We start from the raw sequence: 27,435 nt of genomic DNA, 5'->3' as shown, positions 1-27,435 counted from the left end.
CACTCCACCCGGAGTGTGGCCTCCTCTTGGGCTCTAGCGCATGGCGCCTCGCTAACAGACATCTGCAGAGCTGCAGGCTGGGCGACACCCAACACATTCGCCAGATTCTACAATCTCCGAGTGGAGCCAGTGTCCGACTATGTACTCGCCCCTACGGGTGGCCGGTAATGGGCCAGGCTCAGGTGTCTTCGCTTGCTCGCCATTCCACTCCCATGACTGGATACGTGCGATATTTTCCTCAGGTGAGCTCCCCGAGAGCCCTGAGCTCCTCCAGCACTGTCGACGCCGACATCAGTTCAGTCTGCCCTTTCGAGCCCAGACCCTCATGTCCGGCCAGGTGCTCCGTGTGCATGGTTCCCCTCCGGCGACCCCCACACGAGTATTCCCACCGTAAGCCTCCTCAGTGAGCAGGTGTCTTTCCCTTGGCAAGTCCCTGCCACCCCTAGGGTTAAAAATCCACCTTCGGCTGGTACCCTAGAGATCTTCCATATGCAACCCTCAGCGGGTCATATGTGTATTCTCTAAGTCCTCCCTACGGTAGGCATCTTGGCATTCCCTCACTGGGATATGCTTCCCAGTGTACCTTGGTAATCCTGTGATAAGTGGGAGTCCTAGGGCCTTAAGTGGCGGGATCTCACACTTACGCAGGGCACTGGATGACAGCTGAGTGGCGTTGTTGAATAGGATCCCCCATTCGTTAGTCACTAACGTACGTCGTAGTGACTGAACGAAAGGGAACGTCTCGGTTACGTATGTAACCCTCGTTCCCTGAGGAGGGAACGGAGACGTACGTTTCCTTAGCCACGTCAGCTGTGCTGCCTGGAACGCGAGGAGTTCAGTCTTGGCTCCTGCAGCAGTAACATAATGCGATGTTCGCAGCGTACTTCCTTATATACCCACGAGGTGGGGCGGAGTTACGCATGCAAATTCCGCATGCCCATGGCATTGGCACTGCCATTGGGCGCTGTTGAATACGATGAAGATGATTGGCTTCTAAGCGAAACCCCCATTCGTTAGTCACTAACGTACGTCTCCGTTCCCTCCTCAGGGAACGAGGGTTACATACGTAACCGAGACGTTTTTTGTTGTATGAGTTAAAAGTGTATATGTTGGGTGAATCCTCATTGTGTTCTGGAAGAATTAGTTGATTTAAGACATCAATGAAGTGTTTTGGTAGTTTTAGCACATTTTGAACGTGAAATTAACTGCTTTGCTTTGAAAGGTGTCCTAGCGATTGTAGCTGAGAGATAGACGTCAAACAGACTCAAACAAAGACCCAGAATTCTGTGGTGTTACAGCACTGTGGCTGCTGTAAATGGCTGCTGTACGGTTTCTTTATGAAATAACAGGCACAATGGCAAAGATATTTCTGCAAAAACTCCAAAGTAATGTTCGGTTGCAGTGAGAAAGTCACAAGAGACAACTAAAAAAACTCATGCGTGTATTTAGCCTAGTGTAGATCTGTTTGCTTACACATCCCCCAAACTCCATTTACATATGAATACAGGAAAGGCCAAAGCCATTGTCTCACAGGTGAGGAACAGGCCTAACAGAGCTGTTAGACCCATGTCACAGACACAAACTTCTCATCCAAACTAGAGAAAACGCTGGGATTTACCTGGGAAAATTAAATCAATGTACACTTTTTCCAATCCCTACGACACATTTTTCAATACTTGGGTCACTTTTTTAAAACTCTTCACACACTTTTTCACACAAACTGAATTTCAGCTTGGCACAGCAGTTATTTTAGTGTTCAAAATGCACTAAAACTACCAAAAAGGACCCAACAAACACACTTTTTCAATCATAAAACACAGACCTAAAACACATGATCATTACACAATGTTTTCTTTTGTAAAATTTTCTTTTCAAAAAAAGACTTACACTATAATTCACTGCAGTTTATGTTACATGGTCCTTGGTCCAGTACAGTATAACCAACATTTTTCCCTTTTGAATGGATGGCAATGCAATTTAAAAACTAACACCAGCTAAATCTATTTGTTTTGATAGTATTTTAGATTCAAAATATATTTCAATATGGTATTACTGTCGAAATGTAGCAAATGTCTATTTTTTTTTCAACATAAGTTTAACAGTTTTGAAAAGAGAATGTAAAAATGTTCAAATTGGCCTGTATAGTACATAATGTTTTGGTGGTGTTTGTGTCAAAGTCAGAAAAGAATGAATGTAAATTGAAAGATGTCGTCATTGAACACATTTTGTGCCCAAAGCAATGATAAATGATCCACAGTTTAGCCACATAGACTGATGTGATCACTGAGTGAAGACAAAAAGTGAACAGTGAAAAAGTGATGAGGATTGAGAAATGTGTCCCAGCAAATGTAAAAAAAATAAATAAAAATAAAACTGTTGACATGTTTTAAATTGTTTTAAAAATTAAATTAAATATATTTTCATCTTATTAGAAGTGATATTTTCTTGGTGTTTAGCCCCACAGCTTTCTGCATATCGCTTTACGTTTTTTTTTTTTTAATTGCATTGGCCAATACTAAATTGATATGTTAAAAACTGTGAATAATTTTTCATTGCTTTCACACAAAATGCATTCAATGACCACATTTTCCAAAATCCACGAACACTTTTGTTATTCGTACCTAACTATCTGCAAAACTATATATTTTTAGCACATTCTTTGAATGCTAACACACTGCTTTCAGAACTGATCAAACACATTCAAGTCAGAACGATGATCAACTCATTTCTGCAGGAATTATACTGAAATATAAAATCTTAAAATCCAAAGGGACCCACTTTATATTAGGTGGCCTTAACTACTATGTACTAACATTTTAATTATCCATTTGATACAATGCACTTATTGTGTACATACATGTCTTTACATTGTACTTACATTTTTAAATATACCTGCATGTAATTACATCTGTAATTAATTTCTGTAGTTACATTTGTAATTACACTGTTGACACTTCCCTTACATCTAACCCTACCTTTAAACTTACCAATACAACCACACCTGACCCTACCCGTATCCCACCTCAATATCAGCAAAAGTGTTTTGCAATACAATATGAACACAATAAGTACATTGTACCTATTTAAGTACATAGTAGTTAAGGCCCCCTAATATAAAGTGGGGCCATCTAAAGTCATAATTTATCATTGATTTGGCATAAAATACATTCAATGGCGACATCTTTCGATTTATAAGAATTATTTTCTTACTTCAACACAAACACCACCAAAACATTATGAACTGTATAGGCCAATTTGAAAAAATTTTGATTCTCTTTTCAAAACTCCCTAACTTATGTTCAAAACTTAACTAAAATTAATTAAAAAAAACAAAACAATTTGCTACATTTCGGCAGTATTACCATATTGAAATATTGGGTGATTCTTTTGAATCCTCAGAATCCTTTTTGGTAGTTTTAGTGCATTTTGAACACTAAAATAACTGCTGTGCCAAGCTGAAATTCAGTTGTGTGAATTTGTGTGAAAAAGTGTGTGAAGAGTTTTAAAAAAGTGACCCAAGTATTGAAAAATGTGTCGTAGGGATTGGAAAAAGTGTACATTGATTTAATTTTCCCAGGTAAATCCCAGCGTTTTCTCTAGTTTGGATGAGAAGTTTGTGTCTGTGACACCGGTGTAACAGCTCTGTTAGGCCTGTTCCTCACCTGTGAGACAATGGCTTTGGCCTTTCCTGTATTCATATGTAAATGGAGTTTGGGGGATGTGTAAGCAAACAGATCTACACTAGGCTAAATACACGCATAATTTTTTTAGGTGTCTCTTGTGACTTTCTCACTGCAACCGAACATTACTTCGGAGTTTTTGCAGAAATATCTTTGCCATTGTGCCTGTTATTTCATAAAGAAACCGTACAGCAGCCATTTACAGCAGCCACAGTGCTGTAACACCACAGAATTCTGGGTCTTTGTTTGAGTCTGTTTGACGTCTATCTCTCAGCTACAATCGCTAGGACACCTTTCAAAGCAAAGCAGTTAATTTCACGTTCAAAATGTGCTAAAACTACCAAAACACTTCATTGATGTCTTAAATCAACTCATTCTTCCAGAACACAATGAGGATTCACCCAACATATACACTTTTAACTCATACAACAAAAAACACTAACAACAGTCAGCATTATAGTATATTTTTTTGCTGTTAACTTCAGTTTATGTCACATGGTCCAAGTTTTCATTAAAGTACACACGTTTTCTCCTTTTGTAAACAATAGATTATTTTTGTAAAACAATAGATCTGTATGGAGTTATTTATACTCATTTATCTTATAACATCCGGGTACTTTTGTGCATCCTCTGTACATGTGTTCTTGAGTATTGTAATTGAACTTAGACAGTTGCTGATGACGTACAGCAGAAACACAAGGACGCAATATCACTAAACAACGCTTTTGCGAAACATCCATTAAGTATATTTAATTGTGCTAAAATCACACTATTACAAGTATACTTTAGGTTCACTTTAAATATCTCACATTTAAAGACTGATATTATACAGTGATCCCTTACTAATAGTGATATTACAGGGTTTTTTAAACATCTGCTAGGACACATTTCTGAATACTCATCACTTTTTCAAAACTCTTCACTCAGGGATCACATCAGCCTATGTGGCTAAACTGTGGATCATTTATTTGCTTTGGCACAAAATGCGTTCAATGACGACATCTTTCAATTTACATTCATTGTTTTCTCAATTAGATACAAACACCAGCAAAACTTTATGAACTATAATGGCTAATTTGAAGGTTCACACTTTCTTTTTTAAACTGTTCAACTTATGTTCAAAATTTTAACACAAAAATGAATAACACAGAAATTTGAAACCCCTCTTTAAATGCTTGCTATGGATGCGAAAAATGCAGAAAACTGAACGTGATCAGATTTTTTTTTATGATGAAGGAAGGAAAGTTTCAGAGGCTGTGTGTAAACGTGCTTGATCTTTTTTTTAACGTGTGAAAATTTCGGTGTGCGAGGATATTTAGTCATTACCATCTATATAAAAGGGGAAAACTTAGGAACAATTTTATACTGTAATGTAAACATGGACCATGTAACATAAACAATAATGAATAAGCCGTAGAGAGTCAAACTTGAGTCAAACTGTTTTGTAAGGAAATGTTTATTTTTTATTTAAATTTAATATACACTGTATAATGATTTTGGAGGTCAAAACTCAGTTGTGTGTTGATTGTTGAGTTGAAAATCTTCGACTAAAGTGTCAATGTTAAAAGACATTCAGTTCACATAATTTAATTGAGACGGATGAAGATTTTCATGCAAGTCACCAAAAAATTTAGTTCTGACCTTCAAAATCTCTACAGTGTGTTTGTGATGGCAAGAAATGGCAAAGCAATCAAACAGGTGTCGTGTTTTACCATCCAACAGGGGACTTAAGTCAATTTAAGGAAATCATGTTCACTGTATAAAGTGTGACCTGCAATTGTTTCCTTAAAGAGTGATTTCTGCTTGATTTAAAACATAAAACACCAACACCAATACCACTTACCATAAAAATACACTATAATAAGATTTTGGAGGTCAAAACTCAGTTGTGTGTTGATTGCTGACTTGAAAATCATCAGTTGGTTAAATAACTAAAGTGTCAATGTTAAAAGTCATTCAGTTCACATAATTTAATTGAGACGGATAAACATTTTAATGCAAGTCACCATAAAATTGAGTTATCTCAATATATACAGTGAATATCTACAGTGTGTTTGAGATGAAGAAATGACAAATTAAACACACTGGTGTCGTGATTTACTATCTAACAGGGGACCGAGTCATTGTGTTTAACATAATCATTATTCAAAGATGATCTGCAATTAATACATAAGAGAACTATTTCTGCTTGATTTAACTCTTAAAACTCAGTTATTGCTATAAAAACTCTAAATCTCTACAGTGTGTTTGAGATGAAGAAATGACAAATTAAACACACTGGTGTCGTGATTTACTATCTAACAGGGGACCGAGTCATTGTGTTTAACATAATCATTATTCAAAGAGGATCTGCAATTAATACATTAGAGAAATATTTCTGCTTGATTTAACTCTTAAAACTCAGTTATTGCTATAAAAACTCTAAATCTCCACAGTGTGTTTATGGCAAGAAATGACAACGCAAACACACTGGTGTCGTGATTTACTATCTAACAGGGGACCGAGTCATTGTGTTTAACATAATCATTATTCAAAGAGGATCTGCAATTAATACATAAGAGAACTATTTCTGCTTGATTTAACTCTTAAAACTCAGTTATTGCTATAAAAACTCTAAATCTCCACAGTGTGTTTATGGCAAGAAATGACAACGCAAACACACTGGTGTCGTGATTTACTATCTAACAGGGGACCGAGTCATTGTGTTTAACATAATCATTATTCAAAGATGATCTGCAATTTATACATTATAGAAATATTTCTGCTTGATTTAACTCTTAAAACTCAGTTATTGCTATAAAAACTCTAAATCTCCACAGTGTGTTTGAGATGAAGAAATGACAAATTAAACACACTGGTGTCGTGATTTACTATCTAACAGGGGACCGAGTCATTGTGTTTAACATAATCATTATTCAAAGAGGATCTGCAATTAATACATTAGAGAACTATTTCTGCTTGATTTAACTCTTAAAACTCAGTTATTGCTATAAAAACTCTAAATCTCCACAGTGTGTTTATGGCAAGAAATGACAACGCAAACACACTGGTGTCGTGATTTACTATCTAACAGGGGACCGAGTCATTGTGTTTAACATAATCATTATTCAAAGATGATCTGCAATTTATACATTATAGAAATATTTCTGCTTGATTTAACTCTTAAAACTCAGTTATTGCTATAAAAACTCTAAATATCTACAGTGTGTTTATGGCAAGAAATGACAAATTAAACACACTGGTGTCGTGATTTACTATCTAACAGGGGACCGAGTCATTGTGTTTAACATAATCATTATTCAAAGATGATCTGCAATTAATACATTAGAGAACTATTTCTGCTTGATTTAACTCTTAAAACTCAGTTATTGCTATAAAAACTCTAAATCTCCACAGTGTGTTTGAGATGAAGAAATGACAAATTAAACACACTGGTGTCGTGATTTACTATCTAACAGGGGACAGAGTCATTGTGTTTAACATAATCATTATTCAAAGAGGATCTGCAATTAATACATTAGAGAACTATTTCTGCTTGATTTAACTCTTAAAACTCAGTTATTGCTATAAAAACTCTAAATCTCCACAGTGTGTTTATGGCAAGAAATGACAACGCAAACACACTGGTGTCGTGATTTACTATCTAACAGGGGACCGAGTCATTGTGTTTAACATAATCATTATTCAAAGATGATCTGCAATTAATACATTATAGAAATATTTCTGCTTGATTTAACTCTTAAAACTCAGTTATTGCTATAAAAACTCTAAATATCTACAGTGTGTTTATGGCAAGAAATGACAAATTAAACACACTGGTGTCGTGATTTACTATCTAACAGGGGACCGAGTCATTGTGTTTAACATAATCATTATTCAAAGATGATCTGCAATTTATACATTATAGAAATATTTCTGCTTGATTTAACTCTTAAAACTCAGTTATTGCTATAAAAACTCTAAATCTCCACAGTGTGTTTATGGCAAGAAATGACAACGCAAACACACTGGTGTCGTGATTTACTATCTAACAGTGGACCGAGTCATTGTGTTTAACATAATCATTATTCAAAGAGGATCTGCAATTAATACATTAGAGAAATATTTCTGCTTGATTTAACTCTTAAAACTCAGTTATTGCTATAAAAACTCTAAATCTCCACAGTGTGTTTATGATGGCAAGAAATGACAAATTAAACACACTGGTGTCGTGATTTACTATCTAACAGGGGACAGAGTCATTGTGTTTAACATAATCATTATTCAAAGATGATCTGCAATTTATACATTATAGAAATATTTCTGCTTGATTTAACTCTTAAAACTCAGTTATTGCTATAAAAACTCTAAATATCTACAGTGTGTTTATGGCAAGAAATTACAAATTAAACACACTGGTGTCGTGATTTACTATCTAACAGGGGACCGAGTCATTGTGTTTAACATAATCATTATTTACTATATAAAGTGATGACCTGTGATTATTACCTTAAAGAACAATTTCTGCTTGTCCATGTTTTATTCAAAAATAAGTCACACATTGAAATACCTTTACTGTAAAAAAAATGTGGGTCTCCAATTGAAAATTTTCTGTAAATTGATGCACTTTAATTCAATTAAAATTCAAGAAATTCAATTTGGCCAACTAAAAAATTTTGATGTGATCGGTCACTAGAAAATTTTCAATTGGAGACCTGATTTTTTTTTACAGTGTTGGTGTTCTTGAAAATAAGCTTAAATGAGAGATGTGGACGGATCATATACTGTAAGTATGAAGACACAACAGAGAATGAATTTCTTAAAGATAACTCTTAATTTTAAGAATTTTTTTATTTCTTAAATTCTTTTCTGTAATGTCCACAACATGGCTTTTTCTCCGTTGTGTGCTCATTGTGTTCCCTGATGCCTGTGTGAACATTATATAATTATAATTATATATATATATTAAATAATGAAGACAGACTTGACTGCCAGCTCTCTTCCCTTTCACACACACAGCTCCATTGCAGGCTATGGAGGTCCCCTGTTGGATAGGTAGACATCGGTCAGGTCCCCTCTTGGCATGTTTAAAAATAAAAAAATAAATGCTTATTTGAAGTTATATTATGAAAAAAGACCTTAAAACAAAATTTTGTATCTAAGTTTTGTTTCTTCAAAATGACTAGAAACACAGGTCCCCTCTTGGTCAGTGTGGAGTGATGGTCCCCTGTTGGTAATATAGACGTGTATGTGTGTGTGTGTGTGTGTGTGTGTGTGTGTGTGTGTGTGTGTGTGTGTGTGTGTGTGTGTGTGTGTGTGTGTGTGTGTGTGTGTGTGTGTGTTACACTCTCTCTATCGGATCACTTTGTTAGGAGTTAGAGTACCAGTTTTCAGAGTGCAGACATTTCTCAGTGAAAGGAAAAAAAAGAGAAAAGCAGAATATTATGTCGCTTTTCACTCTCTCTGTCCTCGCGTCCGATTCCGAAGGCACTTCTTCGGCTCAGGCAGAGGATGCTGCATCTTGTTTATGACAAGATGGATTTCGAGTGCGTCACCTCCAAGCGTTCCTCCCGTGATGATAAAGCGCAAGAGGAACTACTCGAGGTGGTCCCGCCTCTCCCGCTATTAATGCTCTATACATATTAGAATAAACCATCTAAAATGCTTTGAATAATCATACAACTAAAACTAAATGTGATCTGATGATTTAAATGATGTTTGCGCTTTCACTTAGGCTAAGGAGTGCCGCTTTAAATGATGTTTGCGTTCTCACATTGAAGAGTGCCGTTCCGGCAGCGCGTGCACTTCAGATGATCAATGCAATCAAACACAGTTTTAATCGCAAGAAAACGTGTCAAATTTACTATTCTCAAACTGTGAATGTTTAGCTCATCCAAGAATTTAAATTCTGCGTTTACTCACTCTTATGTTGTGTTCGCGCGTCATGCAATCATTTGAACGTCCGTGTTTACTACATTATGCGCGTCATTGTGAATCTGTTCATCATAAACCATTGGATTTGGATTAGACACTCGATTAGTTCTTTTACGATGCCTTTATGACATTTATTGGATCTTTTAAGTTTGAGAGGAATGACTTTCATAAAGAATATCTTCATTTGTCTTTGGAAGTTAAACGAAAAACGACATGATGGTGAGTAGGCTACATGATGACAGAGTTTACATTTGTGGTAGCCTACATTTGTAAACTTGTGTTTAGGTGAATTATACCTTATACATAGTACTAGTAAAGCAAGTTGAGCCTTGGATAAAATTTCGAATCATATCGTTTCCATCATCGATACATATCGTCACATTTTTATATCGCGATATATCATTTAACGATATATCGTTACACCTCTAAAGACCTCCATGACAAATTAACTTGCTTGTGGAGGAAACCATATACATTGCATGTCTTTGTGCCTTCGACATCTACATATTCAACTATCGTAGGTGCGAAAGCATGAGGTTAAACGATGTTACCCTAGATTGAAGACGCGCACGCGGGCTATCCCTCTCCTGGGAGCACATCGTCTTTGATAAAAATGTATGCTCCGCATCAAGCCTTGCAGAACTACATCGACGCTGGTGGGAAAAGAGTTCCAATCAGCAGGTCATACATGGCGTAGCAGGCTTTTGAACCACTAGAGTCAGCACCTGACAAGCTTATGACCCTAATGAGTTTTTTATCATGTCTATTACTTCGCTAAAGAGAATTTGGGATTTTCAGGCTTTGTTGATCTCGCCAACCTGCTTAGACTTTGCCCCTGGACTGGTCAAAGCTATTTAGCATCCTCACCCTGACTATCTACCTAAAGTTCTAGTCTTGCCTGTGTATCCGGTCATTCTTGAAGCCTTCTGTCCTCCGCCTTTTACTATGCTGGAGAAACACCAACTATGTCCAGTCTGGGCTCTTCAGACTTACGTCCACCACCACAAGCGGCTACCACCAAGCAAAAAATTTCACACAGGGTGAGGGATGCCATTGCCCTAGCCTATGAGGTGTGCGGTCAAGCTTTGCCTCTAAGAGTTAGGGCTCATTCTACCCGGGGGGGTTGCTTCCCCCAAGGCTTTGGCAAGGGGCGACCCCTTGCAACAAGTATGTGATACGGCAGGTTGGTCCTCTCCACACACATTCATCAGATTTTATATTTTGGGTGTTCATGCTACTCCAGGCTCACATGTCCTTGAGATGACATCCCAAGCTCATGACTGAGACCTTTCTTGTGCTTGTGAGCACACACTACACAACCTTGAGGGGTCCAGACACTTCCAGTGTACTGAGAGAATGAAAGGGAACGTCTCGAGTTACTTGACTGTAACCCTGTTCCCTGAAAAAGCGGGAATGAGATGTTGCGCTACATTGCTATTTACATGCAACTATTTATAACCTCTCACGATTGTGCATTCCAATGACGTCATCGTCAGAGGTTATTTGGTAACACTTTAGTATGGGGAACACATATTCACTATTAACTATGACTTTTGCCTCAATAAGCTCCCAATTTACTGCTCATTAATAGTTAGTAAGGTAGCTGTTGTATCGTTTAAGTTTTGGTATTGGGTAGGATTAAGGGGTGTAGAATATGGTCATGCAGAATAAAGCATTAATATGTGCTTTCTAAGTACTAATAAACAGCCAATATGAAAGCTAATAAGCAACTAGTTAAAAGTGAGAATAGTTCTCCACATATACTCAGACAAAGATGTTTTCCCTTAGCGCAGCATCTCGTTTATGTTTTTTCAGAGAACAGTTACAGTGAAGTAACCCGAGAATTTTTTTATTATATGAACATCACAACAGTGTTGAAATTGTTAACTAAAACTATTAAATTAGTTTTTGTTAATGAAATAAATCTGAAATTTAAAAAAATAATATTAGATGAAACAAAGATGATATTTAAACTAAAATAAACTTTAGAAATGTTGCCTTTGTAACTAACTGAAATAAAATAAAATTGCAGCTCTCAAGTAGTACAATTCCTAAAACTGAAACTGAAATGAAAGCCAAGTAGAAATATACAAACTAATACAAATTACACAAGTACACAACAAAATTCCTAAAACTAATCTAAAATTTAAATATAAAAATAAAAGCTAATTAAAAATATGAATAGTTCTACAAGAGTGTACAATAATACAAAAAAACTGCATCATTTTGTGATGTTTAACTTGTTTGCCAAACAGACAAGATCAAATATTATAGCTGTGTTTGCCAAATTATGCAAAAAGTGTGAAATCACAGCGTGTGAGATTAGGATAAATAAAATGCTTTAGCAAGACAACTGAGTCATACATTTTATTCCAAATGTTTATATTTCCAGCACAGAAAATGACAGAATTTTCCTGTGAGGTATGCATGTCCACTGTTTAACATTACTTAAATACATTTAAAGTCCCCCTGCAGTCAATAATTTGATCCCTTAAAGGGTTAGTTCACCCAAAAATGAAAATTATGTCATTAATTACTCACCCTCATGTCGTTGGACACCCGTAAGACCTCCGTTCATCTTCGGAACACAAATTAAGATATTTTAGTTGAAAGCTGATGGCTGAGAAAGGCTTCAGACAGGCCTCCATTGGCATTCAGTACATTGACACTTCCAAGATCCACTTCCAAGATCCCTCGCATGCGCGAGAATATGACGCAGATCCGGCGTTCGGACATATGACCCAGAAGCGATTTGTTTACGAGCAGAGGAAGACGCGCGTGTCTAAGCTGTTGGATTCTACATTGATCGTGCTTTAGGTCTCGGCGTAGTTCTCAAAACGGGGTTAAAGTGTGTATTTCATGGATTCCCGAACGCCGGCGCTACGTCATATTCTCGCGCATGCGTCGTGGAGGCACACACGGAAGTCGAGAACAAGTTGGTTAAAGGTGTTATTTTGATTTTTTTTTGCGCACAAAAACTATTGTCGTCGCATCGTTAAATTATTGTAGAGCCACTGTGGTGAGATGGACTTTGTAACGACGTTTTAAGTGCCTTTCATGGATCTTGGAAGTGTCAATGTACTGAATGCCAATGGAGGCCTGTCTGAAGCCTTTCTCAGCCATCAGCTTTCAACTAAAATATCTTCATTTGTGTTCCGAATATGAACGGAGGTCTTACGGGTGTCGAACGACATGAGGGTGAGTAATTAATGACAGAATTTTCATTTTTGGGTGAACTAACCCTTTAAAACTCCTCAACCATAAATATGCTAATTAGTCCCCGCCTCCACTCAATCACACCAGCTCGGACTACCTGATCCACTCGGCCAACTGTATGGCACAGAATGGCAATTATTGGTTCATTCAGTCATATAAACGTATGTTTGAACCAGAAACTGATTCAGAAGAAGAAGAAGAGGAACAGCAAATTATACAAGGTCGTCTATAAGTTGGTGTATCATAACGGTAATGAGTTTCATGTAACGCTCTCGACAACGCCGGACACATAGCGTTAATTGATATGATTATCCTTTGGCTTGACTACATTATCAAACAGCTAATAATGTGCTACTAATGTTACACAAACCATGTCGCCGTTCACCATCTCAGAGTCAGACTTCCTTCTCAAAATCAGTTTTATAGAAAGTCAGTGGAGAAAGGTATAGTTCATCATAACATCTTAATGTAGATCATATACATAATTCACCTGCTATATTGCAATATGTACCTGATTTTTCCTATCCCTTCTTAAATGCGTTCTTTGGTACACAGTTTAGGTACACTGCCGTTTTAAAGAAAAAATACTCAGCAATGGTGTCTACGAATGAATTTGCACAGGGTTTCTCTTAAAGCATAATAAAAACACCACACAGACATATAAACAACATTAAAAACTTGATTTTTCACCACAGGGGGTCTTTACATTTCTTCAACTATGGGCCCTTTTTTCACCCAATGTTTTCATGAGATTCACACATCTGAAAGTCAATCATATATACACATTTTGCAACGAAAAACAGCTTTTAGTGGCTGTTTTCACACTTGATTTTGCAGAACCACTGTCATAGTTCCAGGACTATGTCCCAGTTGTTCACCGCAATGAAGAACTTGGGCCTCACCAAAAGCTCTAATGTGCTTTTGATGACAAAAGCATTTTGCAAATCATTTCGTGGTCAGCTAACCGCAGTTAAGAACAGCTTAATAGAGTATGAAAACAGAAGAGGGTGGACAGTAAAATTATGTTTTAGATTGAGGCATGAAGTACTAAGTAAAACGGCAAAAGAGGACGAGCAAAAACTTCACAGAAAAATGTGACGAATAGAATGAGAAGCGAGTTTGTAATCCCTCATTGTAATAACAGTAAGACGGTAGATGCCCGCAGGCCGGGCACGTGGTGGGGAAGCCATTACTGAGCGTAATTAAAGCTTGAAATCTCTTTTTAGCCACCCTGCAGTCTTCCCGTCTGCCTCTCACTCCTCCTCTCATTTCCTCCCTTTCACTTCCTCCGTCTGGCCTGTGCTGACCATCTCAAAACCGATCACTCCTCCTGGTTGATGAATGGAAAGCATGGATTTGTATTAGGAAAGGTTGTGAAACGATGCCTCGACATGCAAAAAAGCAAGTGACACATTAAATGTGTTAAAGGTAATTAATTTAGAATAATAGGTGATCCGTTTATTTTAGGAAGAGGGTTATTCAATTAAACTGAGCACAGGAGATTAATTTGTATGTGGATTCTATTTATCAACTGGCTATTAATCAAAAAGTGGTCTGTAATCACATTTTCATGTTTATATATAAATCATTTAGCCTAATTATTTCTTTTTTCCTAAATACATCTTCACTCACGATTCAGTCTCATTTGGCCGCCTTGCGCTGAATAGCTTTGCATGATTTGAATGGCAAATCTTGTTTTGCAGATGTTGAGGCTGAACGGAAACTACAGGCTCAACTCCTAATTATCCAGACAGAAAATAAGATTTACAACTAGTGAAAGGCATTCTGGATCGACGTCTGATGTAAACACAAACGAGGGCACGTCATGGCCCTTCCTCCTTCTGCAATACTAATAATACTCCATTTAAATCCTTCCATTATGCTTTAAGTTTTTCATCAATTTATTTGTTTGCAGAGCCAGTGGCGGCTTGTCAGGGGAGGTAAGGGAGGCACACAGCCTAACCAAAATTTTGAGGTGAACAGGATGATTTAAGGTTAATAAAATTCCCAGTTCCCATGTCTCAGAATGTTTTTTACTTGTTTATAATTTCACCTCTGTAACACCATAAAATATTACTCATGTCGGGCTGCCCTTCCCCGAACGGGCAGAATCTGCCAATGTAATTACAATCGTCCGCAAAACTGTGCTAAGATGAGTCTGAGGGTATTGAGTAGAGGAGGGTGAGGCAAAATCCATAGCCGGAGACTTTTGGCTCCATTGATAAAATTAGGCTACAGCAATCAGCTTCAATAAACGGCAGAACATGCTCTTTTAACACTTAAAAGGACAGAAGCGGGAATTTTTTCTTCAAGGCTAGGTGAGTGAAATTATATTTATATTGTGTAGCTGTATGTATTTTAACCCTTTATTTTTAAAATGTATTTTAAAAAAAAATGTACCCTATGTATTTTAAAAGCTATTTTAACCCTTTAGTCTTTAGTGACCCGGGATGTCATTCACAACCCTCCTCCTCATTCTTTTTTTTTAAAGTTCAACCTTCTTAGTATTCCTCAATCAATTCATTATAAACAATATAACAAGAAAAAAAAAAAATAATGCCTGTTTTCCCATTCAGTTTTTGTAAAGATTGTATATATGTGGTGTGAAACAGTGCAAGTATATTTTTTCTGCAAAACAATAATTGAATCTTTGATGACTGAATGAGTGCAGTTCATCTTTATTCCACAAGGTGGCAATGTCTGATACACAATGATGAAGTGACGTTCACTCATAGGCCCTGTCCCAAATGGCACACTTCATGTGCAGTTTAGATCTTGTGGACTTACAATGGCCACTGCGTGCGCATGTCCCACAAGATCGTAGGGTGTCCCATTCGCCATTTAAGCTTAAAGAAGGGTGCTCGTGAGCGCCCCCTTTGCGGCTGCTATGCACCCTCGACGGCACTTCAGCTGAGCCCGCAAGTTTGCAAGCTACGTAGAGCAGTGGTTCCCAAACCTGTCCTGGGGACCCCTCACCACCGCACATTTTGTATGTCTCCCTCATTAGACACACCAAATTCAAGTCTTGCAGTCTCTATTAATGAGCTGATAAGTTGAAACAGGTGTGCTAGATGAGGGAGACATGCAAAACGTGCATTGGTGGGGGGTCCCCAGGACAGGTTTGGGAACCACTGACGTAGAGGACTTCTACCTGGCAGTCAAAGCTGCATTACATCGTGAAAGTGCGGACTCAGAGGAAGACCGTGAGGGTTTAGGGTGCCATTTTGGACAGGGCCATAGTTCCGCAGGCAGAAAACAAAAGAATAGGAAGTATCATCAGCAAAACTTGAAATGGCTCAGTGATTTACTGCAGAGCAAGTACTGAACGCAATCAAATATTAGTGCCACTTGATGGTGGGTCTGGTGAAGAAGCTGCCAGCGATTGAAATGTTGATTTTGAAAATGTTGAAAATGATAGTTTTGAGAATATGTTTGAGATTGCAAATATGAGCCAGATGCTGAATGTACTGGGAAATCAGCTCTGACGAGGACAGTGATGATGGTATAAAACATCTGCTCAAACTGAACCCTTCCAAGCTCCAAAAGGTAACAAAATATGCATGATTTTATTATTTTATAATTGTTATTAAAATATGAGGATAGTTTTATATTATCGCGACAGGTAGAGAGCCATCTGTGTTAGATATAGATCTGGGTTACTAAAGACCTGAATGTGTATGTGTAATAATGATTGGCGAAACATTTATGCATTTAAAGGGGCTATATGCAACTTTTTCCCCTAAATAAACGTAACAATAGCCTTTTTATTTGACCATTTATGACTCAAACATCTCCTGATGAGCATACTGACACCTTGTCCGCTCACAGTGGGTGCACCTATAAGCCTGTATCCTATTTTTCCTATTTTCTGTCGGGTCGGATTTTTCCCGCGCTGCCTGCCTATGTGACGTCACCACCGCTGCGAGAGCGAGCAGAAAATAAGAGCAGTTCTATTTTTTGGCCACAGGTGTCAGTCGCGAGTTTAAATTTCAGAAAAACGCATATAGCCCCTTTAATGGTTTAAGCAGTAAAGCAAAAAAGGAATCCTCTCCCAGACTGCTACAGTTTAGGCCCTGTCCCAAATGGCACTCTAAACACTTGCGGCCTTCCTATGAGTCCACACTTTCGTAATGTATGGCGCTTTGACTGTCGGGTAGAGCTCGCTTCATTGCGAGCTTGGCAAAAGTGTGCATCGAGGGCAAATATCAACCGCAAAGGGGGTTCGCGTAGCCTGGTCCTACCAGACTCTCGTACATTTCATTTGTACAGAGAGTCTGGCCACTCTCCATTGACAAGCATCGACTTCCTTGAAGGCGATTACTCTGTTGAAGTTTAAAACTATTGGATCTGCCCAGAGCCACTCTGGATCAGCCATAACCAATCGCTAACATTTGATCGGGATGCATGTCATCTCAAACCATAGACTGTAAAAAAATATGGACATAGTGTCAGTGACGTCACCTATAGGATTCTGGAGAGCAGTTTTGAAGCGTAAAGTAGGGTCGAGCTGGCCATTGCCATCTTGTCAGCACGTCACTCCTGGATAACAGAAAATGGGCAAAGAGGCGGGACGTGGCTGGAGCTGAGGTGACGTGATGACTAACAGACAGCAGACAAGCTGCTCCCTTTCGGAGCCTGTCCCTAGCGGCCAGTCGATGAATTGCAGTTTAAGTCACTTCCATATTGGCTACAAGAGAAACTGGGGGAGGACATCATTGTCATCGCTCTCAGCCACTCCCTCTGTTCGCTGATTGGACCGGTCTAAAGTGCTACATGATCCTTCAGAAATCATTCTAATATGCCGATTTGCTTCTCAAGAAATATTCTTGTTATCAATTAAAGGTGCTGTAGGAGATCTAGGTAAATGCTAACTTTAGCGTGATAGCACTGAAAGCGTACGAAATCGCTGTCCACAGCCATGCCTCCTGAAAGCATGAACGCGAACAGCTCCGAAGACCAGACACATACCAAACTTTACAAAACATTTTTTTTTAAATGGAATTAGATGGAGCAAGTTTTCGGTTTGTTTAGCTAGCAAAACTTGTCAGTGTGTAGCCTATTGTGTAATAATATTACTTGCATGCCAGGGGTTCCAGAATGAGAGTCTGCTTTGAGCAGATGATGTCTCTATGGAGACAAGCACCTTGTCCGGCTTGAGCGTACTGACGGAGACAGGGAACACATGCTATAGGATCGCTCGGACCGAACGCAAGGATTGAATGAACATTTTATGGTCCTACGCCTTCCACAGACGATATATATTTATAAAAATACACTTAGACCGCTTAATAGAGTGATTGCTATTAGGATATGAGGAGACTTTCAATCAGCATTACAAAAAATGTTTCTGCAGAGAATCACCTACAGCACCTTTAAAAAGAGGTGTGCTGTTTAATATTTTTGTGATATTTTTTTTTTGGCAGAATTCTTCATGAATGGAAAGTTCAAAAGAACAGTATTTATTTTAAGTAAAGCTCTTTTGTAACAAAATGTTTTTAGCGTCATTTTTAATCATTTAATGTGTCCTTGCTGAATGAAAGTATTAATTTCTTTAAAAAAAAGACCTACTGACCACTGAATAGTGTAGTAAATTGGATAAAATAGTTAATTTTATAATTATATTTAACCATTTATCGAAACATTTGAGGTATGAATGCAATTTTGTATTTACTGAGCTCATCACAATGCATTCTTAGGTATCATAATTATACCACCTTTTTCTGCATCATGATCATGCTTAATGCCTTAAAAATGTTGCATACTAGGCTTTGGAAAAGAATACATGTGTTTATGCAAATATCTTTGAGATGTTTGTGGATTGTTGTCAGAGTAATCGACAAACAACCATTAAAGAGAAGACACTAAAAAGGCAATTACCTTAATCGTAGCTGATTGTTCATGCAACTTATACACCAACAGATGTCAATGTCTACATCTTTTTAAGACATTGTAAACCAGGGCCGTGCAGAGAGTTCTTCAGAGGCAGGGGCTCAAATGTAAAAAAGGGGCAATATGTAAATATATATACATTAGGGGTGTAACGGTACACAAAACTGACGGTTCGGTACGTAGCTCGGTTTTGAAGTCACGGTTTGCTACGGATTCGGTACAGCAGTTTTACAAAATTGCTTTTTTATTAATTTTTATTCAACAGTGGTTTAATGAAAAAAAAAATTGTGTCTGTCCTTAAATTAATTCAGTTATAACTAAAAGTTTCTTAAAGATAATGCTGTAAACTATATAGGGAGCCCTTACATATTGCTATTAAAGATTAACAACAGAGCCCAAACTATTAGCCTAAATTCATTTGCTATTTATTTTTAGATATAAAAATCAACACTCATAAGCTTCACATAAGGCAGTTTTTGCATTAATATGTAAATCTAATTATTATTTTTTTTTCTCCAACTCGTTGTTGAAATATAATCATTTAGTGGCTGTAATTTTCATGACAGGTTTATTTAAACATACATTAAATAAACAAGACATCACTAACAGGCTAAGTGGAATATAATGAATATATATAGGCTAATATAACGAATATATAGGCTAATATAGTGCATGTATTCAGTGAAAGAGTTGACGTTAATCTCTCTAGTGAACTCACAGCTGTGGACACTGAATGACTTCTGAGGTAAATGTGATTCTACATGACATTTTTTGTTTACAAGCTGTTTTATTGTCTTTCCGCGGTTGAAACACAGATGGAGCGATTACACAACATATGATACGTTTCAATAAGTTGTAATGTATCCTCAACATACCTTTAGATATTCATTTCTTTAGGAAGAGATGATGGCGTTCACTCGCGCGCCGCGCGCTGCCGCTTGAAGTTGAACTGATACGCGTCTCTCTGTCACGTCACATAATAGAGCGTTAAAACGGCATTTATCGTTTGAATTTCGTGATAAAATGGACTGAATACTTAATATGTTCGTGTGGGAACTCGGATTGAAGTGTGTTCCGCGCTTTAAACAAGCCGACTGTTAACTGTTATAGATTGCATTCATAACCGTTCGGTACACGCGCGCACCATACCGAAAGCCCGAAACGTAGTTCGTCTGTCCATGTAATTTTCAACCGATTTATTAATAAGAACAGAAAATTACCGCTCCACTTCACATGCCCAATGGAATTTGAACTTGCTTTGCCAGATCACGATTGGTTGGTGTATATACATGACAAACGCGCATTGGTGAATTGTGTAATACTTTAAAATATATAATATATAGATTTGTAATTAAATCAACACATTAGCTCTGATTATGGATGAAAAAAAAATATTGGTTTACTTTTTTTCCCGCGAGGCCACACACTCTCTGAAAGGACCATATTTGGCTCGAGAGCCGCTTCCGAACAGAGGAAAATCAGCAGTCAATCAAAACGCACGCAACCCATAGCAACGCGTTATGGCAACGCCTCAACAGAAATTGTCCGACTTTTGAGCCGTTCGTTACTATTTTATACATTGTCATCAATGTCATGTTATAATAATCACATTTATTTAGTTTTATTGACCACGATATTATCATTGATATTTGTCTGAGAGGGGCACTTTTGATTCATTTTGAAAAAGGGCAGGGGCTCGAGCACCCAAAGCCCCCCCCTCTGCACGTGCCTGTTGTAAACTTATTGTTGTGCAGGAAGTGAAATCACTTACCAGTTTGCGTTGGCACCATCCACAGACCCCGCATAGTGCCACCAGCCACACAACACACACTGTTAATCCCACCGATACTAGGAACACACTCAGAGACAAAGAACCTGCGGAGAGACAATTCCTTAAAATTAGAGCTGTCAAAGCTAAAGAGTTAACACTGCATGATCACTTAAGTTGCTGTTAACTTTTCATTAACACATTTATTCAATTTGAGTTGTGTCAATAGCTTGCCAATAAGTTAACATCAAACTCTATTGGAATAAATTGAGAGTCACATCTCCAGTAGCCTACAGGACGCTATTTGTGTGGCATCCAGAGTTGCTGCCTATGTAGAGCGCTCCAAATCAGTCACAGGTGAGGATCCATCTAGGTTAGGATGCTGTGTTACACAGAAAGGCAGCTAACTAGGAACAGAGCTTATAAGAGCAAGGAAAATGTGTTCAGTTTTTTAAGAAATGTCACAAGTCTGTCTATGCTTAAGGGGTCATTTTGCATTTCAAAGTGGGCACATATTTAACCGTTTACGCACACATTTTCAACTAAATGTTACACTGTTGAAATGAGTGGTTGTGTCATATGAAGGACAATGTGACTTGAGGCTTTGTTAGGCATGCATATCCTACAAACCATACCAAACTCTTAAAGGAACACTCCACTATTTTTGAAAATAGGCTCATTTTTTTCCAACTCCTCTCAAGTTAAACAGTTGAGTTTTACCATTTTCGAATCCATCCCGCCGATCCGCTAACGGTCTAATCAGATTCAATGATCTATGCTAATCTATGCTAAAAGTGCTACCGCCAGACCCGGAGATCGGCTGAATGGATTCGAAAATGGTAAAACTCAACTGTTTAACTCTAGAGGAGTTGGAAAATCAGCTTATACTGTATGTCTTGCATAACCAGACATTTGATTCATTGCATAAAGTCTGATTTACAGCTGCCCAGTGAGACAGAAAGAGAACGTCTGACCGTATAAAAAAAAAAATCACATTCTCAATTAACATTTATGTCTTATTTTTCCAGTAAAAATATCTAAGCACCCTTCAAACAAGTATATTTACTGGAGAAGTAAAATTATGCAGAATAATAAGACTTTTTGGTCTCAAGCACAAAATCCAGAAGAAACATGCTTAAAAATCTTTATTAAAGGTCTCAAGTAAAAATTCTAAAGAAACATATTTATAATAAAACAAAACAATCCTGAAGAAACATACTTAAAAATAATAATAAAATAAATTAAAATAGCGCATGAGTGGATCAAGGTCTCAAGTAAAAATCTTAAAGAATCATGCTTAAAAATTATATAAAATATAAAAAATATGTTAAAAAATATTACCATAAGTAAAAAATACAAATTCAAAAGAAAGTGCTTTATAATAAAATAATATAACAAATAAAATAAAAATAACAATGTATGAGTGATTAAGATCTCAAACACAAAATCCTGAAGAAATATACTTAAAAAATAAAATACATTGCATATAGCAATAAAGGTCAAGTAAACAAAACTAAACTACGCTAATGAATGTATATTAGGCATGGGGGCACATCTAATTTATTATTTGATTGAACTGACCTGTACTACTGCCTCATTGGCATTTTTTAATTAGGTAAAGAAACATTATTTGATGGACAGAGATTGATTTAATTGTATGGTGCAGCAGAGAAGTGAGAGGGGGTGGTGAAGTAAAACACAGGCAGCTGCTCAGTAAAATATTCATTTTCACTGAGAAGGGCAGAACGGAGAGCAGGCGTGTAATCCCGTTAAACTGAGTAAAACGTGAAATATAACTGCCTGGTCCAATAAAACTGCACTGACCCTGTCATGACATTAGAGTCCATAAGGGTTTAGTTGGGGTCTCAGTCACAGCGTGTCCATGAGACCTTTAGAGGTGAGGAGATGTGCTGTTGACGATCAACAGTCTTCGGTATAAGAAAGAGATCAGCGCATTCTTATTTTTCTTTCAAAACTGGTGTTTAGGAGCACAGTTGAAAGGTTTGAGGTTTGGAAGGGTAATACTTTAGATAAAAAAAAGAGTGAGAGAAAAGTTGACAGTAATCCGGTAACTGAGAAGGCGAAGAAAAGAGGGAATAATATATATTTTGGAAGAAAAAAGAAAAAGAGAACCGAAGAGGTTCTGTCAGAAAGGGGGCGGAAGGGAGCAGGATAAATTATTTTATAATGCCCCAAAGAAATATATAAAATGAGGAAAATTACAGTGAGAGGAGGACAAGGAGATAAATGTGTGCGAGTGAGAGTCCTGAGGTTATGGGAATTTTTCTAACCTTTTATTTAATGTTATCAGCTTATACTGTATGTCTTGCATAACCAGACATTTGATTCATTGCATAAAGTCTGATTTACAGCTGCCCAGTGAGACAGAAAGAGAACGTCTGACCATATAGAGAAAAAAAAACACATTCTAAATGAACATTTATGTCTTATTTTTCCAGTAAAAACATCTAAGCACCCTTCAAACAAGTACATTTACCGGAGAAGTAAAATTATGCAGAATAATAAGACTTTTTGGTAACACTTTACAATAAGGTTCCATTTTTAACATTAGTTAACCACAGTACACATAAAAAAACTTCTATAGTTTATTAACTAATGTTAACAGGGAATAATAAATACTGCAACAAATGTATTGCTCATTGTATTACATAATGTTAACTAATGGGACCTTATTGTAAAGTGTTACTGTTACGTAACTGCTCAGAGACTTAGGGTTGGAGATCCAAATGCAGCTTTATTAGAGGGACAATCCAGACACGTAATCCAATGTTCGGGCCATGACTCAATAAACAGGCAGGCAGTCCAAACAAACAAACAAACAAACAAACAAACAAACAAACAAACAAACAAACAAACAAACAAACAAACAAGGCTGGAGTGAAAGGCAAAAGGGTAGTCCAGGCAACAAGATACATCAGAAACCAGGGAAAAACGCTCAGAGATGCAGTGTAATGCTGCGTTCACACAGAACGCGAATAGATCGTCAAATTCACGTCTATCGCATCTAGTTGGACTCTTGAACATTTTAAATCCATTCACGCGTCCACAGCGAATTGGACGCACATAAAAATCAAGCGTTTGAAGCGAAATAGACGCATTCAACACCACTCTGCCTCTTTTCATTTTCATTAAAAAAACATTAAACATTAATAGCCACACAAATGTGTTTCAGGCAACGCATACCTTGATTATCTTCACTGCATGTATATTTATAACAAACAAAATATAAAACACAACCATGCCTCTTTTCGTTTACATTTAAAAAAAAAATTTAAACACATTAATATGTGGTTCAGACAATAATTGTGCATATATATGATTATCACTGTAATAAAATTAAATATGACATAAAACACAACCCAGTCTTTTTTTGTTAAATGTCAGTTTATGTGATCAATAATAGCCATTATAAATTTATAAGTAAAAGGTATAAGAAGCTATACAAGAAATAACCAAACAATTCAGTCAAACATATAAAGTCAACAATGGTAAAGTTAAATTGGCTAAGTTATAAAACTTCACTTTGCCCTCAGTCAAAACAATTTGGCAGGCAACAAATTATAGATTCATGAGACCAAAGATCGCCCACGAATTATATCTCATGTTTAACCACTACAGAGACATCAGAGCCAGCAGCAAATGTCAGAAGGACTAGCCGAGATAAGGCTGCTCTTGCTGGGGTTAACGAGTGCTGAGCGCCCGCTGATCGACTGGATCTCACAACTCTGAAAACGGCAGACCTTTCTGGACGCGTGAATGAGCCGAAATTGCATCCATCGCGGCACACTAAACGCATCTAACGCGCCACAGGACCTCCAGACACGCGTCAACCCGTCTTTACATTGACTTAACATGGAAATCACTCGCTCCAGATAGGGATGGCTGACGCGAAACTGACGTTTCAGCGCTTTGCCGAGATCCCGAAGCGCAGATGTTTCGAAACACTGCTCTGAACAGTGATTCGAAACACCCAGGTCACGTGACTATGGCTAAATGAAGCTTCAAGTGTTTCATCAGGTGGCGCCTGCCGAAACGGCGTTTGATTAAAAGGGGCGGGAACAAACCACACAGTCACACATCTGTATGAACATAATTCCTCACAGGTTAAAAGTGAAGTTAATCTATCTTCACCTCGTGGGTTTTTGTGAGAGGAGAGAGATTTTGTGATAGCAGTGATTTTCCCTCATTTGTATGCAAGTTACTTGCTAAAAAATATTTGTGCATGCCAGCAACAAGTGTCCCTTGTGAGAGGATTTTTTCAAAGGCTGGAGAAATTATGTTAAAAAAAAAAAAGTCCTTCAAACAGCAGAGCAAATAATGTTTTTGAAAAAAAATGTTATGTAACAAATGTGGCTTTATTTATTTTATGAATCATTTTTATCAATCATTAATAATTTTTCATGACCAAAAAAACCTATAGTTATCCACAATGAGGAGGCTACAGGTTAAAAATACAAGATCATGTAGTTGTCAAACAGATGTTAAAAACTTTTTTTTACATGGATCGTCAAGGTTATTTCAGACCAACACTTGCAAGTGACCACTAGGTGTCGCCATAGAGACGGTTGTCAAATTGATTCGAAGCTTCGAAACAATATGGCACATTTGCTTCAACTGTTTCAGTGCTTCACAAAGCCTCGGTCTGCCCATCACTAGCTCCAGATGCTCGATTAGCGTTCGGTGTGAACGCAGCATAACACATACAAAACTTCACAGTGAATGACAGGGTGAAAAGGCTAGATATAGGTAATGAGGTAAATGAGACACAGGTGTAAAGGATAAGTGCTGATGAGTCTGGGCAAAGGATTATGGGTAATGTAGTCTTTGATGGAATGACAGTCCGGGTGGAGTGCCCTCTGGTGGTAATGACGGGCACTCTCACTGGTCAAGTCAAGTCAAGTCAAGTCAACTTTATTTATATAGCGCTTTTAACAATGTAGATTGTTTCGAAGCAGCTTTACAGTGTTTAAACAGGAAAATAATGCAGCATAATTTTATTCAGCTGTATAGCCATTCTGGAAAAAACGCTGATGTCATCAGTTCATTTCAATTATCATACAGTGACAGTGTGGGCTTTAGATCAATAATTCGATCAGTAATTTAGTTTAAATGGTTAATTTAGTTTATTAATTAGATTTATTTCAATGTTTAGTTGAAAAATTGAGTGTCCCCAACTGAGCACGCCAAGCCAGAGGCAACAGTGGCAAGGAAACCAAAACCCCATTAGGTGACCTAATGGAGAAAAATAAACCTTGGGAGAAACCAGGCTCAGTCAGGGTGCCAGTTCTCCTCTGGCCAATTAACAAACAGCGTATTATTATTATTATTCTGGCAGCTTTACAGCTCAGAGGTCATAATAGATCAGAATATTCGAGGGAGCGGGGTGAATCGTGACAGTTACTAACTTAATAAATAAATCTAACAGAATTTAGTGAGTTTCATAAAAAACAAGAAAAAGATGTTTGATGAGTTAAGACATTGGTGGTGGTTGAGGAGATTCCCCCTTCTATGTAAAGCACTTTGAGTGCCTAGAAAAGCGCTATATAAATGTAACAAATTGTTATTATTATTATTATTAAGATATTATTATTATTTTAAGCAAGTACATGTATCTTTAGTTTTTTTTTTGAAAACATCAAAATACTGATTCTGATTCAGGAATGGGTTTTTATTAAAGATGCATGCAAATAAATTGTTAATTGTTTTCAAATAATATGGCAGTTTCTGAGTGGCTCCTCAGAAAGCATTGGGGGAAAAAACTGCAGATATATAATACGTATTGATCAGAATTACATTTTTTTTCTTTATAGGCATGTGCATTCACCTGTGGAATTCTTCACTTTTATTGGTCTGTTGGCAACACTCATTGTACCGTGAAAGACAAGAAGCCCTTTCTGGTCTAAAGTGTCTCAGAGGGCTGATATCTGAAATCGCTCCCTGTTGACTCAACACAACTCTGTCTATCATTTCTGGCTTTTTAGAGACCGAAACAATGAGAGAGAAAACAGGAAACAATATGGAGAATATGAGGGCATAGAATTACTTTTTTCAGGATTCTTTGATTAATAAAATGTTAAGAACAGCATTCTTTTGTTATATTATAACTGTCTTTACTCTCACTTTTGATCAATTTTATGCGTCCTTGCTGAATAAACGCATTCATCTTACTGACCCCAAAATTTTGTGGTAGTATATATGAATTTCACGTAATTTTTTTATTCTAGCAGTAGGTAAGTAGATTAAGGGCATTTTGTTAGTTTTGTTCTGAACGGACTTAATTTGTTACAATGTTGCAATTTCTTCTTGGTTCGGTACGCTTTCGCAAGGCAATCTTTAAAAGCATACCAAAATGTGTTCATGCAAGTCACATGCAAGTACAACAGTTCAGAGTTTCCTCTGCGTCATCCATCAAAGTGATTCACAAGTCTGCTCCATGAGCTTATTGTGGCTTTATTTGTAACTGTCAAGACACGTGCAAACACTATACGAATGTTATAATGCAGCTAGAGCAGAAATCAAGGCTATTACATAAACATTTTAAGATGAAGAGGTGCTCTTTTGGTTTTGTGATAACTAATGTGCTCTCTCACAGAATCAGACACATACTGCTTTACATAAATGATTCGGCCCAGTCCTTGATTCTGATTGGTCAATAGCTGTGGCACTTCACCCACACTACACAACACCCTTAGCTACGTAAACATGTGTGTTCACATGATATTGTTCATTGAAGTTTACTGTATTATGTAGAGCAGTGGTTCCAAACCTGTCCTGGAGGACCACCAGCACTGCACATTTTGTATGTGTCCCTCATCAAACACGACTGATTCAACTCATGAGCTCATTAGTAGAGACTGCAAGACCTGAAATGGGTGTCAGATATAGGGAGACATACAAAATGTGCAGGGCTGGTGGTCCTCCAGGACAGGTTTGGGAACCACTGATGTA

General features: G+C 37.4%; 1 protein-coding gene across 1 annotated transcript in view; it reads right to left on the bottom strand.

Annotated features, from left to right (window-relative positions):
• The window catches only part of syt7b (synaptotagmin VIIb), a 119,346-nt gene extending 98,777 nt beyond the window's left edge, over window positions 1-20,569 (bottom strand). Inside the window, exon 1 of the mRNA XM_079841337.1 lies at window positions 20,470-20,569. The gene's annotated coding sequence lies outside the window, so the exon portion shown is untranslated. The remainder of the gene's footprint in view (window positions 1-20,469) is intronic.
• Between the last annotated feature and the right edge of the window lie 6,866 nt (window positions 20,570-27,435).

Source organism: Gobio gobio, assembly GCF_949357685.1.
Source record: "Gobio gobio genome assembly, chromosome: 2".
Lineage (NCBI taxonomy): Eukaryota > Metazoa > Chordata > Actinopteri > Cypriniformes > Gobionidae > Gobio > Gobio gobio.
The sequence above is the reverse complement of the archived record's forward strand: the minus strand, read 5'-3'. Positions and strand labels throughout refer to the sequence as shown.